This window comes from Amblyomma americanum, chromosome 6, assembly GCF_052857255.1.
Source record: "Amblyomma americanum isolate KBUSLIRL-KWMA chromosome 6, ASM5285725v1, whole genome shotgun sequence".
NCBI classification, from domain to species: domain Eukaryota; kingdom Metazoa; phylum Arthropoda; class Arachnida; order Ixodida; family Ixodidae; genus Amblyomma; species Amblyomma americanum.
In genome coordinates this window covers 174,616,077-174,623,767 of record NC_135502.1, presented here as the reverse complement: position 1 = coordinate 174,623,767, position 7,691 = coordinate 174,616,077, and the positions used below count along the sequence as shown (strand labels likewise).

The window sequence follows — 7,691 nt, the reverse complement described above, 5'->3', positions numbered from 1 at the left end:
ACTAAGATACATCATCTCCTTTTTGAAAGGCCGATTGATGGCGTGCTTACGCAACCACTGCCAGTCCTATCAATCTCTAGCGCCTCTAATATCTCCCTTGTGATTTGCGAAGGATGCCGGTCGATAATTACAGATTGTGGGAATTCCGGAGCACAATGGCCGCCACCCTCATAATCACAGTCACGGCAGTGAATTGCCAAAGTTTCCCGCATTTTTTTTTACATTGTTGGCATGTTCTCGGAAACGCTCGTTCACGCATCGTCCACTGAGATCGACATAAAAAAGGCCGCATGTCATTGGTATCTTATAAACGATGCCTTCAGTACAATCGGCCTACCTGTTGGCATGTCGTATCCTGCAGCCTGAATCTTGTTCTACCGATGGGTTCGTCAGCCTACAGAGCCTGCTTAGTTTTTGAGATGCTGAAAGCACCACGTTGATGTTCATTCTCCGGGCTATCTTCTTGAGATTGTGGGACAAAGTGTGAATATACGGCAAGATGACACTCTTTTTTCTGGGTTTTTTTTTGCCACTGTTATCCTTTTGCTTCTTGAGGGTGCCCTCCGCCACAGCACAAATCTGGACCAGTATGCTTGTCCTTCGTCTTTCTTTGCGTCCGTGTGTTTTTTTTTTTCGCGCTTTCCGTCTTACCTCGCGGAAGCCGTGCTGGTATTTGAAAATAATGCTAGGATCTTCGAGATAGTTAATGACTTGGCTGTGAATGATATTCTCCAGGAATTGGCAAAAAGTGCTGGTTAATGAAATTTCATGATAATTAAGTGGAGAGGAGCGCTCACTTGATTTGAAAATAGCTGTTACCTTGGCTATCCAACAATGATTAGGAATAAGTTGGTTTGAAAATGATTACAAGAACAAACAACACAAGACAGTGCAAATGCTTTGGGGTGTATCTTTTGTAGTGAACTATGATGAACGCGCCTGATGTTGCCTCCATGACAGACGAAGAAGTTGAAGACGAAGTGCTGGCGTGCGGCTCCACAACTCTGCCTGCGTTGACGAACTGCGCTTCTGCTGCCGGCCGCTTAGCTGTTTGTAAACTGTATCGCCGGGTTCACTGGTGCACGAACCCTCTTTCACTTTAAGGGCCTTATTGTTAAAACCGAGATGATCTGAGCTACTAGTTATTTTAAGATTGTTTAATAAAGCTAAGATACCTGCTTCGTTAACAACTATTTCAGGCATGCAAATGTCATGAAATGTATCAAGGCTAGGAGATCTTCCTTGGTAAATATTTATGAGAATGTGTCGTTAAGATTCTGAGCGCATTCATTAACAATGATGCCGTTACAGTCCGCAAGCAAAATGTCAGGAAGAAATTTATGATGCGCCAGAATTGCCGAGGCTTGTTGGTTAGCAGAGACGATAAGTCATGAATGAAAAAAATGACGTCGAGAGGATTTGAGCAGATACTGGAGTTCTTTGCCGCATTTATTGTATCTTTGCCACGCATTTTAAAAGTGTTTTAACCGCCTGCATGACAGTACAATTGCTTCTTGTTATTCACCCGCTTAAACTTCCGATTAAACCATGGTTCACTTCTTTTACATCTAATGAATATGAGGGGCACAAATTGTCCGATAAGCTTAGTAAGTGTATTTCTGAATAAATTCCAATTTTCTTAAACAGTGTGCAAAAAATATTCAGCAACTCGGTAGAAAAATACCCTAATTCTGAGTTAATCTTGCCGCAGTTAGCTCTGCTGTAACATCTGATTTGTTTGATAGTAGTCTTCTTTTCATTAAAAGAGCGGATAATGCGTCCTCTTATTAGGTCAGGACCCGAAATTCCGCCTAAGTAAATAATGTCTGAACAAACGACAGGATTATTTGTTAATATTAATTCAGTAATGAAGGCGGTGCTCGATGCACGACGCTTGGGATTCGTAATAAGTTACGACAATGAAAAACAGACATGATTGAAGAAACACATGAGCTTCAGTTTCACTCGCTATGACGAGTGGTGAGAACAAAATTATGTTAGAAAAATTGAAGTCAACAAATATAAGTATATAGTAAAGTTCTTTAAAACGCGTACATATTTCACATAGAATGAGATAATCCGGGCTGGAAACATGTCCCGGCCACGAGTGAACGACAACACGCCAATTGAGGGCATACCACGCACTGGCTAGCCCAGTCATGCGTGTCTTTTTATTTACCGACGCGGTGGCGCCCTCCGGTGATCAATAACGTCACAAGAATTCAATGAAATTCGGAAGAAAATTAATCATTCATATTATGGGGATGGTGGGGACACGAAAGAACCGCATATGTCAAAACAGCATGCTTCAAAACAGCGCACAAAAAAAAACAGCACGGCACAAAACAGTACATAGAAAAAACGGCACAGCGACAAAACGGCATAGGGGAAAAACAGCAAGGCGACCAAGGAGCGCATGCGTCAAAATAGCACGCCAGAAGAAACAGCACAGCGAAGAAACAGCATGACGACCGAAGAGCACGGGGAAAAACAGCACGACGACAAAACAACACATCGGAGTATACGGTGCAGCTGCTGGAGGGGTGAACTATGACAGCCATAACCGCAAACGGTAAATCACAACACATGCGGCAGTGACCTTTGGAGTTAGCGCGTGCTCGTTTCACTGGTTCATTAAGAAACAGGGCAGGCTCATTCACTGAGGAACAGTGTTGCTTATTTATTTATTTGTGAATTGCCCACCATGTCAGCTGAATTAATGATTAGTCGCGAGAGATTATTCAGGAACAACATGGGTCTCACAAGCCCCACTGATCGTAGCGCCTGCCATCGCAGGGCAGTGGCACGTAGCTTGACCGCTGCACCTCTGCACTGTAAAAACAAACCGTCATTTTGACGGCCACTTTTTTATCTATTTTGACGAGCCGCCGGCGTCAAACGGGAAAGACGGAGACTTCGCCGTGAACGAGCGGGCGAGGAGAAAGAGACGGAGAGCGCAACACAAAACGAGAAACTCTATTGGCTGGCGCGTAGGGGTACGTCATGTGAGACGTCGCTCAACGCGCGCTTCCGGCCCCCGCTGTCGAGGAAGGAGTCCGGTTGTCGTGGTTCCCTCTCGCTTTTCTTTGTGCGCGCTGCTTCTGCCCGGGTGTGCGGTGTGCTTTTTGCGCCATTTTGCCTTTTTGTGTGCGACGCGTTGGAAGGCCGCGAAGACGCAATCAAGGAACGTATGGGCTGCAGCCGAAAATCAACTGCAGCTGGTAGAGGTAAGTGTTCTGCTTATATGCTTCGTTCGTGCAGTACGCGTTCCGTGCGGCACATAGCTACGAGGAGCACGCTAGTTCTCACGCGTAATGTATACACGCACCGATGGCCGTGGGCCCGAGATTGCCGTTCAGAGACGTGCTTCTACGTAAAGCGTGAATCGCGGCCTCATGGTTCAGCCACGTGCAGCGATTTTCAGGGGCTGCGTGCGCCCACGTGTAAAAAAAAACTTCCTGTGAGGAACACTGAAGCGTACGAAGAGCATTGGCGCACGTTAATTGAAGAAAGTCGAAGAAAGTCGTTTATAGTATCTCTATCATGCGGGCACATACAATCGCGATCGAGCCTGACTTTCGGTTACGATTACTGCTACGCGGGCCAAGGATCGAAATCGAGTTGGTCGAGCTCTAGCGCACCATGCGCCTCTGTTTAAATGCAGAACACCTTATGAATGGGCTTAATGGGCAGTAAAAATAGTCGTAAAAACCATTTTTTACATTTTCAGTTGTAATTCAGGCCAAGACATGTGCTATGACTACCATGCTGGCCATCTGCAGCTCCCTTGAATTCATGGTGTCGGCACTACTGTCGTAGGTTCGTAAAAGTATTCGTCAATAAAAAGCAGACTACTTTTCGTGCACTGATCAGCTTTTTTTCTGTTTTATTTCTTACGCTCTCTCTTTTTTGTTGTTCCTCGCTTCCTGGCACACCGAGCCCCATACGTCGGTGTCCGGTGGCGATGGGGCAGCTCAGTGTTTAGTTCGTGTACTGATAGTGTGCAGTTTCATTCTTGTATAGCATTAAGATATGGGCCTAATTATTTCAGCAATAGTTATTTCCAAATAAATTCTATTCATTTTTATAGCTTATTGCCTATAAGCCTCAAACAAGGGCCAAAAATTTCTTTCGACTGGCGTATCCATTAGCTGGGAATTATTGAATCAAGTAAATTTGTAGTCTTGTAATTTTATACCGCATTTTCATCCATTTCTGCTGAAATGATACTGTACCCGAGGTGTAGAAAGTGCCTTGATGACAGCAGGATCATTGGAAGTATGGTTATGATTTATTATTGAGATGCATGTATCTGATCACTGATGTTTTCTCTGGAGTCTAATAACATGTGGCTTGTGAATTCCCAGCATGCAGCTGAAGGGGGGCTGGAAGGACTGCCAACAACTCCGCACCTTGCTGTGATTGGTATGTATTTGTCATTTATAGAACTTTGGCTCAAAACATGGCTTGTACAGTGTATTTTATTATTCTACGATGTAACCTGATTTTGTGTAACTTCACTCTACTTAGTAGGACATATTCAAAACTTAGGAATGAGGCTAGCCCTGGATGAAAGGCTTAATTGCTGCTTCATCTTATGTATGTACAGTTTGTTTAATAATTAAACATGATAACAATGTGCAAGTTTGGCCAGTAGTTTTCCATTCTTATTAGAGTGTACAAAAAATTTGGAACTCAGTAGCAGTACTGTTGATAAGTGGGGAGGGTGGGGCAATCTCCGCACTATAAGGTGATATGCCAGAGTTCATCGAGACTAATGTGCGGCCTTTTGACTTGCCAAAAGCATGACGTTCTGCTAGAAAGCATGAACGAAGCTGAGCTTGGCTTTTCTCATCAATGTCATGGCAGGCTAGGTACAAAATGGAGGGCCTTTGAAAAGTTGCCTCGGTGCTTGCCCAAGTTTCGTTACCTCATCACTATTCCCCATTATTTAAAAAAAAAAACGAAGTATTCTGTCGACAAAGTTAATTCTTTTTTGTCGTGCAATATTTGTAAAGCTTTTTCCATAAACAAGTTCTATGTAGTATGTTTACATGAAGCAAGCATCTTCAACAGATATAATTAGTGGCGTGTAAAGCACTGATAAGGTAGGGCACGTTGCATGTGTCTGTCTACTGCCAGGGTACCATAAGGCCTAGCAACAAGACCCAGTATGGCTTTTTACGAGTACATTTGAATTCGGCTTCTCTCAGTGTACACATCGAAGGCCATAGAGTTACTCGAATTATTAGATCACCCCTTTAGTGGGTAGCATTTGCGTGTGACTAATTTTTTTTCCTTGCAGGATCAAGCATGGGGGACATAAAGAAGATCATCGTTGCAGTGGATTCTACAAGAAGTCTTGAGAAGGCCATGGGCCTCCTCCTTGGTGCCTTCTTTGTGTTCAACGTTGCGTACCCTCCCGACTGCCCCCTCACCATGGAGCTTTTGCAGAGGTAAATGAGTGAATGTGGATGATGCGTTTGATAAGCAATCGGAATCCGAGGCAACAGTGTGAGCAGCAGGCTTCTTTTTCCTGAGGAAAGGCACTCGCCCTCCTTAGCCAGTGCCTGCAAATGATCAGTTCTGCCCTGTTCCCCTGAAATTCTGATGTCGTCACATACATTCCTCTCGTGCATTTCTTCGTTCTCTGGCACAGCACCGTGTTGCTTTTTTGGCACACCTGTATGGTGATTTGCCAGTCACAGGCGTCTTTAGAAAGTAGAATGGTAAGATTATTGACATAGTGCTGCTTGCCAGCAGTACATGCTAACAAGCCTTGCACATTGGCTAGCTCTGGCAATTGCGAGATGAAGGCCGGACTTTTAATTTTAAATTGCACCCAGTTCTGGTATTCTGACACTTGCAGAATTGCGGATTTGATCATTGTCATGTGATGAATGCACCAGCCTGGCAGTTTGCATTGCCTAAACTTGGTCACGTGTCCTGTGAGTGCATCTAGATAACACTTTTCAGTGTTTTGCTTATTTTTTTGGTTGGCTACTGCAAGAAAGGGGCTAGAACGAAGAACCAGATAGGACGGGCGACTGTCAATTATTGCTAAATGTAATGTGTGCAGCACTTTTATAAGTACCGACGTCAGGAAAAATAGGAGCGAGGATTAAGTGTAAATGCAGTTATTTTAAGTCGCTCTACTATGTATCGTGTCCACTGGCTAATGTCCTAGTGCAACATTACAGTGTGTCTGACTATGGGTTGCGTCCACACATGTGGCAAGTTGCCGGATGCCTCTCTGCACTTTTACAGGCCTCAGGTTCCCTTGTTACCATTGATGCAGTGCTCGCTGTAGCCTGTGTACAATCAGCCCCGAGAAAGTAGAGCTCTCTACCTCACCTTCTGGGCACTCAACAAACCTTTTGCAATGATGAATGTCAGATTTCATTTTGCATTGAAACGGGAGACGTGACACATAGGCAGGACAGCTTCACAGGTACTGTCACAACCATTACATGGCACTTTCCCCTTTCACCTGGTGATCTTTTAGGGGCTGGCAGGGTTATTAGCCCCTTTCAAAAAAAATTATGCTGTGATCCCATATTTGTCCAGAATTGCTCAGTACTTGAAATGGACAGGTGAAAGAGCCATCGTGAAGTCTGCTATGTTGGCACCTGAGAAGTTGGCCGCCCTTTGTGTCAACAGTTGCAGTGTAAAAGAAAAAAAATTAAGACATTCATCATCGTGACAGGTTTGTTGATTGCTCAGAAGATTTCAGGTGTGAAATTCCGCTTATTTGTGGCCAAGGGCACAGAAATTAGAATGAGCATTGTGCAAATGGTAAGATGATGAGGCATGATAATGAGGTTTTTAAATGTATGCATGGTTGCCACATGTGCAATTGCAGCCTATACCTGGACGTCAGGGTGTTACATCAATACTGACCTATGTTTGCGGCTGATAGCTGAAAACACTGAAATGCAGCAAAATGCTCTTGCATAGTTATGGTTTCTAGACTCTGTGTATGGTTGCTGTACATGATGAGCACCTATTGTTACTAGAAATACTATACGGTGTGTATGTGCAATTGTGGGCTGTTTTTACGAGTTATAATAATGGTTACATTTAGGTACATCATCTATTGTTAGTGCATGTATATGTAGCTATTTAAGCGCACTACTAGTGTGCTCACATTTGTTGCTACCTGATTTTAATCTCGTCTTTCAATTTCGTAATACTGTGTGTTGCAGAAGGTAGTGCAGTTCACACATTCATGGCATTTCATGCGTGTAGGCAGAGTATGTGATTGGCACAGTTTATGGAGCATGGATTTATTCTATCCTCGTTTTGTTTCCAGGTACCTTGGGCAGAGCAACCCAACGAAAAGGCGCGGCAAAGGCAGGGCCTGCGGAATCGCACCAAAGTTGCTGAGCCTGCTGAATGCACTTTAATTTATGAATAAATGTGCAAGTAGAAATGTAAATTTGTTTTTGTTGCATGGTTTATGAGGTACTGCCCACTGCAAGTGACTTTCATGTGGTCAGGTTCACCACACTATATATTGACACAGAATTATGTTGAGACTTGTCGTGTTGGGCCATCATACTGACAACACTGTTGCATTTCATGTTGACAAGCCAAATTTTGGAATGGCTAAAAGCATAGTCATTTCGAAATTACAGCCTGCTATTACCTTGATGGCCAAATGCTGTACTGACAGTTATAGATAATTTCAA

General features: G+C 43.8%; 1 long non-coding RNA gene across 1 annotated transcript; it reads left to right on the top strand.

Moving 5' to 3' along the window:
- The first annotated feature begins 3,075 nt into the window (after positions 1-3,075).
- On the top strand, positions 3,076-7,438 carry LOC144094181 (uncharacterized). The gene is made up of 4 exons (XR_013306469.1): positions 3,076-3,227; positions 4,368-4,425; positions 5,306-5,456; positions 7,313-7,438. It is a non-coding gene; the product is annotated as an uncharacterized LOC144094181 (long non-coding RNA).
- Positions 7,439-7,691: the final 253 nt, after the last annotated feature.